This window comes from Echiichthys vipera, assembly GCF_963691815.1.
Source record: "Echiichthys vipera genome assembly, chromosome: X".
Lineage (NCBI taxonomy): Eukaryota > Metazoa > Chordata > Actinopteri > Perciformes > Trachinidae > Echiichthys > Echiichthys vipera.
This window is the reverse complement of record NC_139825.1, coordinates 10,252,156-10,259,688: the sequence shown is the minus strand read 5'-3', so window position 1 is coordinate 10,259,688 and position 7,533 is coordinate 10,252,156. Positions and strand designations below refer to the sequence as shown.

At 43.8% G+C, this 7,533-nt stretch overlaps 1 protein-coding gene across 1 annotated transcript in view; it reads left to right on the top strand.

Annotated features, from left to right (window-relative positions):
• The first annotated feature begins 528 nt into the window (after positions 1–528).
• Positions 529–7,533, top strand: part of cdk18 (cyclin dependent kinase 18) — a 115,868-nt gene continuing 108,863 nt past the window's right edge. Inside the window, exon 1 of the mRNA XM_083939183.1 lies at positions 529–662. The gene's annotated coding sequence lies outside the window, so the exon portion shown is untranslated. The remainder of the gene's footprint in view (positions 663–7,533) is intronic.

Below are 7,533 nucleotides of genomic sequence, written 5' to 3'. Positions count from 1 at the left end.
CAAACCCTCTGCTGTATTGCCAATTAAATACCCCCAATCTCACACATACATAGTGCCGCACAGGTGCATACACACAAACACACGCACGAACACACACACACACACACACACACACACACACACACATATTTTTGACTGTGTTATATACATTCTTTGACGCACATGCATTCATCGGTCTCTCTGGTGTGACAACACTGTCAACACCAGAAGCTGGCTGAAGAGGAGGAGGACGGAGAGGAGGAGGCTTGTGCTATGCTGAGTGGTGATTGGTAGTTGTCATACCAACGAGGGAGGGCCTGGTTAGAGGCTGGTGGGGGAGGAGCCATAGACTGATTATAAAAACCTTGTGAGCAGCAGCTTCTCCTCTCCTGAGCAGTCTCCACTGTATTTTTATATAGTCAGTCAATCCTGTTATCTGGCCGGCCAGGCAGCTCACAGTACTCTGTGTGGAGGAAGGAGGGAGGGTGGAAGGGTGAGCTGTCAGAGGGACTGGAGTTGGTCCATTTTCTCCGTCTGTCCATCACAGTGATAGAGCTGCCTGCATCTTGTGGATTTATCTCAGAGTGAGTGACGCCTGGAAGGCGAGGGAAACCTAAGTGGAGAGGAAAAGAGTCTACTTCCCCCCTCCATCCCTCCAGTGTGTGGATGACCTGTGCTCTTCTGTAAGTAGCTCTGCTGCAGCCACATCCATTCACATTTTGCATGAAGACATATTGACCCTGCAGCATGGGTCAGAGGTCAGGGGAGTTGGATAGATTGCTGATTTAGGGCTCAACTTGAGCTTTTGTTCATTATTTTTTCATCAAGATTCCTCATTAGATTACTGAACATATCAGGAGGGTCTTTCTGCGCTCCATTAGGGTATCTTAAATGGTTATTTTACTCTCTTTTTGGTCTGAAGCTCTGTCTCAAGGTTGAACTTTAATGGTGTTCAGTGTGAGTGCATTTCTGAGCAATACAAACTATTGTTGTAACTGTTGTAATTGGTATTAAGCTATGCCTCTTAATGGGAGAAAGCACATTTTGTTCCATACAAAACTATTTGCTATATTGATAGTTCTGTGACTAATGGAAATCACATAAAGTCACACTGTAGTTATCACTTATTTACTTATAATAACCGTGATAATAGAAGGCTCTTCCGTGTCTTAATTTGAAATGTATGTAACTGTTGCTTCTGTTTTGTGTCCACCAAAGCCAAAAGAACATCTTTGGATATTTTCAGATAACACAGCCACCCACAAACCAACCAACACACTCACTTGTCCACCTTTCTCCTCTGAAATGAGCCTTATGCATTAGTACTGACATGTAAACTGACACTGGAGCACTACTCATGTAGCAGTACAGAAGTCTGTCCATAATTACTGTACACACAACACTGTTTACCTATAAGGGCCTGCGGGTGTAAGTGTGTGTGTGTGTGTGTGGGTGTGTCATTGTCATGAAGCAAAACATCTTCTAGAGGGCGTCGTTCAGATTCAAAAGTTACTCCAATAAATTTTGAAAAAAAAGTTTATGACAACAACAGACATGGTGACAACGGAGGAGATGACTATCACTTTCGGTACTTCAGGATGTCCGTCTGGGCTTTTAATGATTTGCCCACTCCTGCTATTCACGGCACTTTTTGAATACAGTGCCGGACACTGCCCCCACGATTGCCGGTGGTACTGCAACATATCCGTATGCGTAACTAACTTAGAGCATAAATGAGCCTTTAGGGTCCTCAAAAGTATCCACGATAGAATCTATTATTTTTATTTTTCATGTTACAGCATGTAGGTTTATTTGGAATTAAGTTTAATTTTAATGCAGCTATGACATGACCATTAGTGATGTCCAAATGAAGCCATGAGTCCACTAGATGGAGCTCTCTCAACTCTCATCAACAAAGGGTTGAAAACACACTGAATTACCATTCATCGAGCCCTTTTCTTTAAACCAAGAGCTCCATCTAGCGGGGTCAACAAATACAAGTAATGGTTTATGGTGCTTCATTTGGACATTACTAGTGATTATTAGCCAGATTTTTAATCTGACCATATAATAAACCTCTGTTCCGAACAACAGTAACTAGCCATGGCACATCTGTCAAGCTTTAGCTTTCTCAAAATACCGTAGCAGTGTGCATGGGGCTTTATAGGAGTGGGCTTAATGACCAGAATCCAGAGAGTTTGCATGATTCTGCCAATTTTTTCTCACCTTTCTATAATTAAAACACAGGTATAAAGAATTTATTTAACAGTGTGTTTTATCTGCTCCGGTGTAAACAGTTAATGTTAACATGCCTTGCTGACTAACTTACTGCCTAGCACAGTAGGAACCTAGTGTTGTGTCCAAGCCACAGAGTATTATATCCTTAGCTAACTATTATTATGTGGGACTACAGTTCCATTCAGGACCAACACATTTACTGCATGGAAGACAGTAGGCATATGGCTGCAAATACATCAGAGTTTAGGCTAAAGTTAGTAATTCGCCTGCTCTTTATGTGATTTTGAAAGGTTTCTAGGGCTGCATTCCTAACGAATCTGGCATCCCCATTCATTTGAATGTGGGTGTTGCACTTAGGCTGCAGTGGTGGGAACCACAGGTGATGCCAAAAAAAAGTGACCAGTCATGTAACCTTAATTTTCCGAACCCATCGGTTATTGGTCCATATTGATGATTTAGCCTCTTGGGCAACAACCAATATTTCATAATTTCTCATTACCCAGGCCAAGACTTCCTCTTCCATGTCCAGGTCCGATGACCTGATGTCCTTGAGACGTGAAAATGGAAATGGTTTTGAGAGACAACGTCTCATATGACATACATTTTTGTTTTAAAGCTGACGAAAAGCTTAATTGTTATCAAATGATAGCCAGTGGTTTCAGAAATTGACCAATGCGTTCTCCCTTTTTGCCAGGGACAGTGACAATGAGAAGAAGATAAATGAGAAGGTGTTTTTGTCTAATCTCTCTGAAATCAAGAACCCAGTATTTCGAACATTTTTTTTTAATCCATAGCTTGACGGGTGTAGCAATAGTTAGTGGAGCACGTTTAGGGGCCGAAGGTTGAGTTGATTTAATGTAGTATAGAAACAACATTTGTAGATTAAAACACTCAAAAAACTCCAACTCCACCGCTGAGCGCCGCTGTTTTGGAGTTTACCCTGGTGGACAAGAGGGTCGCCTCCTTACAGGTGGTAAGGGGGAAAACTCTGACTGTTGTTTGTGCATATGCACCAAGCAGCAGAACTGTCAACTGATCACCCTCTGGTGATGAGTTGGGTCGGAGGATGGGGGAAGATTCTGGACTGATCGGGTAAGCCCAAAAGGGTGGTGCGGGTGAACTAGGAATGTCTGGAGGAGGCCCCTGTCCGAGAGATCTTCAACTCACACCTGCAGCGGAGCTTTTCTGGCATCCCTGTGGAGGTTGGGGGCATTGAACTGGAGTGGGCAATGTTCAAAGCTTCCATTGCTGAAGCTGCAGCGGTGAGCTGTGGCCTCAGGGTCTTAGGTGCCTCAAGGGGCTTTAACCCTTAAACACCGGGGTGGACACCGGTGGTAAGGGAAGCTGTCCGACTGAAGAAGGAATCATTGGCATTGGTGGACACAAAACAGAAGCAACAGTTACATATGTTGGGATGGGCTGTCTTGGTTGACACGTCTCTTCAACATTGCGTGGAAGTCTGGGACAGTGCCAAGGGAGTGGCAGACCGGGGTGGTTGTCCCCTTGTTCAAAAAGGGGGACCCCAGAGAGTGTGTGCCAATTACAGGGGTATCACACTACTCAGCCTCCCTGTTAAAGTTTACTCCAAGTTGCTGGAAAGGAGGGTTCCTATGGTCGAACCTCAGATTGAAGAGGAACAATGCGGATTCCGTCCAGGACGTGGAACAACTGACCAGCTCTTCACTCTTGCAGGGATCCTGGAGTGGGCCTGGGAGTATGCCCATCTGGTCTACATGTGCCTTATGGATCTGGAGGAGGCATATGACCGGGTCCCCCAGGAAATACTGTGGGAGGTGCCACAGGAGTACGGTGTGAGGGGGTAATTTCTGTGGGCCATCCAATCTCTGTACACTGAAAGCGAGTGCTGTGTCCGGATCCTCAGCAGTAAGTCGGATTTGTTCCCAGGGGGGGGGGGGGGGGTTCGACTCCGCCATGGGTGCGCTTTGTCACCAATCCTGTTCGTGATTTTCATGGAGAGGATATCGAGGCGTAGTCAAGGTGGGGAGGGGTTGCAGTACGGGGGACTGAGGATCTCGTCTCTGCTATATGGAGATGACGTGGTCTTGATGGCATCATCGGTCAGTGACCTTCAGCACTCACTGGATCGGTTTGCAGCTGAGTGTGAAAAGGCTGGGATGAGGATCAGGACCTCTAAATCTGAGGCCATGGCTCTCAGCAAACTGGTGAATTGCTTACTCCAGGTAGGGAATGAATCCTTACCCCAAGTGAAGGAGTTCAAGTACCTCAGGATCTTGTTCACGAGTGAGGGAACGATGGAGCGCGAGATTGGCAAGAGAATTGGAGCAGCGGGTGCGGTATTGCAGTCGCTCTACCGCACCGTTGTGACAAAAAGAGAGCTGAGCCGGAAGGCAAAGCTCTCGATCTACCGGTCAATCTTCATTACTACTCTCACCTATGGTCATGAAAGCTGAGTCATGACCAGAGAACGAAGCCAAAATGGGTTTTCTCAGGAGGGTGGCTTGAGTCTCCCTTAGAGATAGAGTGAGAAGTTCAGCCAGTTGAGGTGGTTCGGACATCTGGTAAGGATGCTCCCTGGGCACCTCGGAGGGGTTCCAGGCACGTCAAGCTTGGAGGCGGCCTCGAGGAAGACCAAGGACCAGGTGGAGACATTATATCCCCATACTGTCCTGGGAACGCCTCGGGATCCCCCAGTTAGAGCTGGTTAATGTGGCCCAGGAAAGGGAAGTTTGGGGTCCCTTGCTAGAAACTGCTGCCCCTGTGACCCGACCCTGGATAAGCGGTTGAAGATGAGAGAGATGAGAGAGGGAAATGAGGCGGAGTCAAAGTCTGACAAGATGGTGACTCCCGTAGGGAGATGATTCGATCAAGTTGAGAGAACGGACCTCGATGGAGAGGCTACGTCCATTTTTCATACAGTCTGTGAGTTCCTGTCACTACCCTCGAAGAACTGTAGCAACAACACTCAATGGACTCTTGTTCATGTGAATGTAATGCTTTCGTTGTAGTATATATGTTTTTGTGATCGGTGTTAACTGTTCTTATGTGTGTACATGCTGTATTAATGAATTTCCTCAGCAAAGGACAATATATTATACATGTAAGCATGTCAAGTTAAATACAGAACACTATTTTTAGACCCAATCTAAATCTATACAAAAGTATGCACATAGTATTCTGTCAGTCTTTGAAAGCTTTTAGTCTTTATTTTGGTTTTCAAATTGGTCATATTTGAATTCAAGTTGTCCTTATGACACTAGCAGAGCCCATGTACACATAGTACAGTTTCTTTTTCTGAACAGTTTTCTGTTTTTTCTCTATCTTTTGCTCTCTGATAATGGTTGTAACTGTGAGTCCAAAGTAGCAATCTCCTGCCTTAACATGCTGCAGCCGAAGCACAATGTAATGTTTATATAAGCAGCTTATTATTGAGTCCCTGATTCATCACACAGCCCTGGGCCCACTCAGCCATGATAATGTGAAGATAGACCTTACAGTATTTAACAATAGCCCTGGCACCAGCACTAAACCCCATTCACTGATGAACAAACATATGCAAGCATTTGGTCAAACACAGCAAATGGAAGGTAGTTTGCATTTCACACTGCACCGGCTCCTGTGATGAAACACTGGAAGGTTAAATCATGCAAACAAGGATATTTTGTGAAAACAAATCCACAACCCAGTCCCCAGAGTTGTGGGGACAAGAATAAGCATTGGCATTGTATGTTTCCGGAAACCACAGAAACGTTGAATCTAAATGTTTTTGCAACCGATGGAACCTGCTCTCATGTTGAATCTACTTGTTTTGGTTAAGACATCAAAACTACATGGTTCGGTTTAGGTATCTAAACTACATGGTTAGGCAACAAAACTACTTGGTTAGGGTTAGGCATCAAGAACTTGATTAGGTTTCACAACCTTGATGTGATAGCTGTAATCTACTGGTGGAGCCTGTTTCGCCAACAACACAAAGATCACTAACATAAGATATATTGGCTCAGTTACTGCTTTTGTGTTTTTGTGTGAAGGGTGAAGGGTGAATGGTGTGGGCAGTGTACTGTTTTATTTTTGCCATTTTCATTCCATTGTAAGCAGCTAAATTTGCCAATAGCACCCAAGAACATTGTGTTCCTATCACATCATCATCATCATCCTATTACACTATTTTAATTGTACAGTACTTCCCCATAGGTCAGTGCACAGTCAAAAAGTATATTTATATTCAGTGTTACTCACCAAAATCCAATGGGTGAATGCAGTGCCTTTCTCATAAAAAAATTGTAAAGCTGATCTTCAATGGTACATTGTTAAAATTGTCTATTGAGGCAGGAGGTCTTTCCACTATTAAAATAATAGCAGATTTTTCAACAAATTTTCAAGCAGTTTGGTTTGTTACAAATGCCAGACATGTATTGATGATGCAGGATAATTAGCTAAATTAATAATGCAGGATTTCATAAGAAAATACCTTATCTTGTGTAGATAGTAACAGTATGCAGCTTTAAGCCGTGGTTCTGAACCCTGTCCCTGTGCCCTGTCATTGAATCTCTAAAAAAAGATCTAAAGGACCTAAATTGATGCTGGGCATGCTTTCCTCACTCACGCCCAGTACGCTTCAAAAGATCTTCACAGGTGGGTGGGCGGTGCATTCACAGCCGAGCTATCCAGCTTATTTAAAAAGGTCCATCGTATCTGTGGCTGCCAATGCTTTATTAAGAATTATGTTTTCAGGCACTGTCTGGCGGAGAGAAGCTGTTGATGATTGGTAGGGGCATCCTGAAGTCCAGGATTTGCATCTCTGGGCAGATCAGTTGCCTGCGCATGCGCTTTACATAATTGCAGGCCTCTTTTTCCCAAGTTGCTAGTCTAGTGATGTAGCTATGATGGCTTATTAGAGGTTGACACTGACACTGGCAGAAGCCACCTTGGGAAATGTCTAATGTCTTGTGTTTGAGCGGTGTGAGGTAAGCTGTGAGTCACAGAGCTGTCAGAAGCAGAACCATAAGCCACAACCTGAGGGGAAGTCCCAACACATCAGAATATTTACACACAATATGTGATATAAAGTAATCGGACAGATGTTAAGGTTTAAAACTTCCCTGACATGTGTAACTAATTTAATAGGCATGGTATTTTTGGTCTGCTTGGTCCAATAATTAAAAAGTAGTTATATAATATTATTATTTTAAGTAATAAAGTAAATAACCACTTAAGAAATATCTAATGATCACTAATGGAATTAGCAAGTAGAGACAGCATGTGTCAACCATGGATCATTCAAACCACCCACATACTAAGGTAATCCTCACACTGAAATAAATTACCCACTCTTAC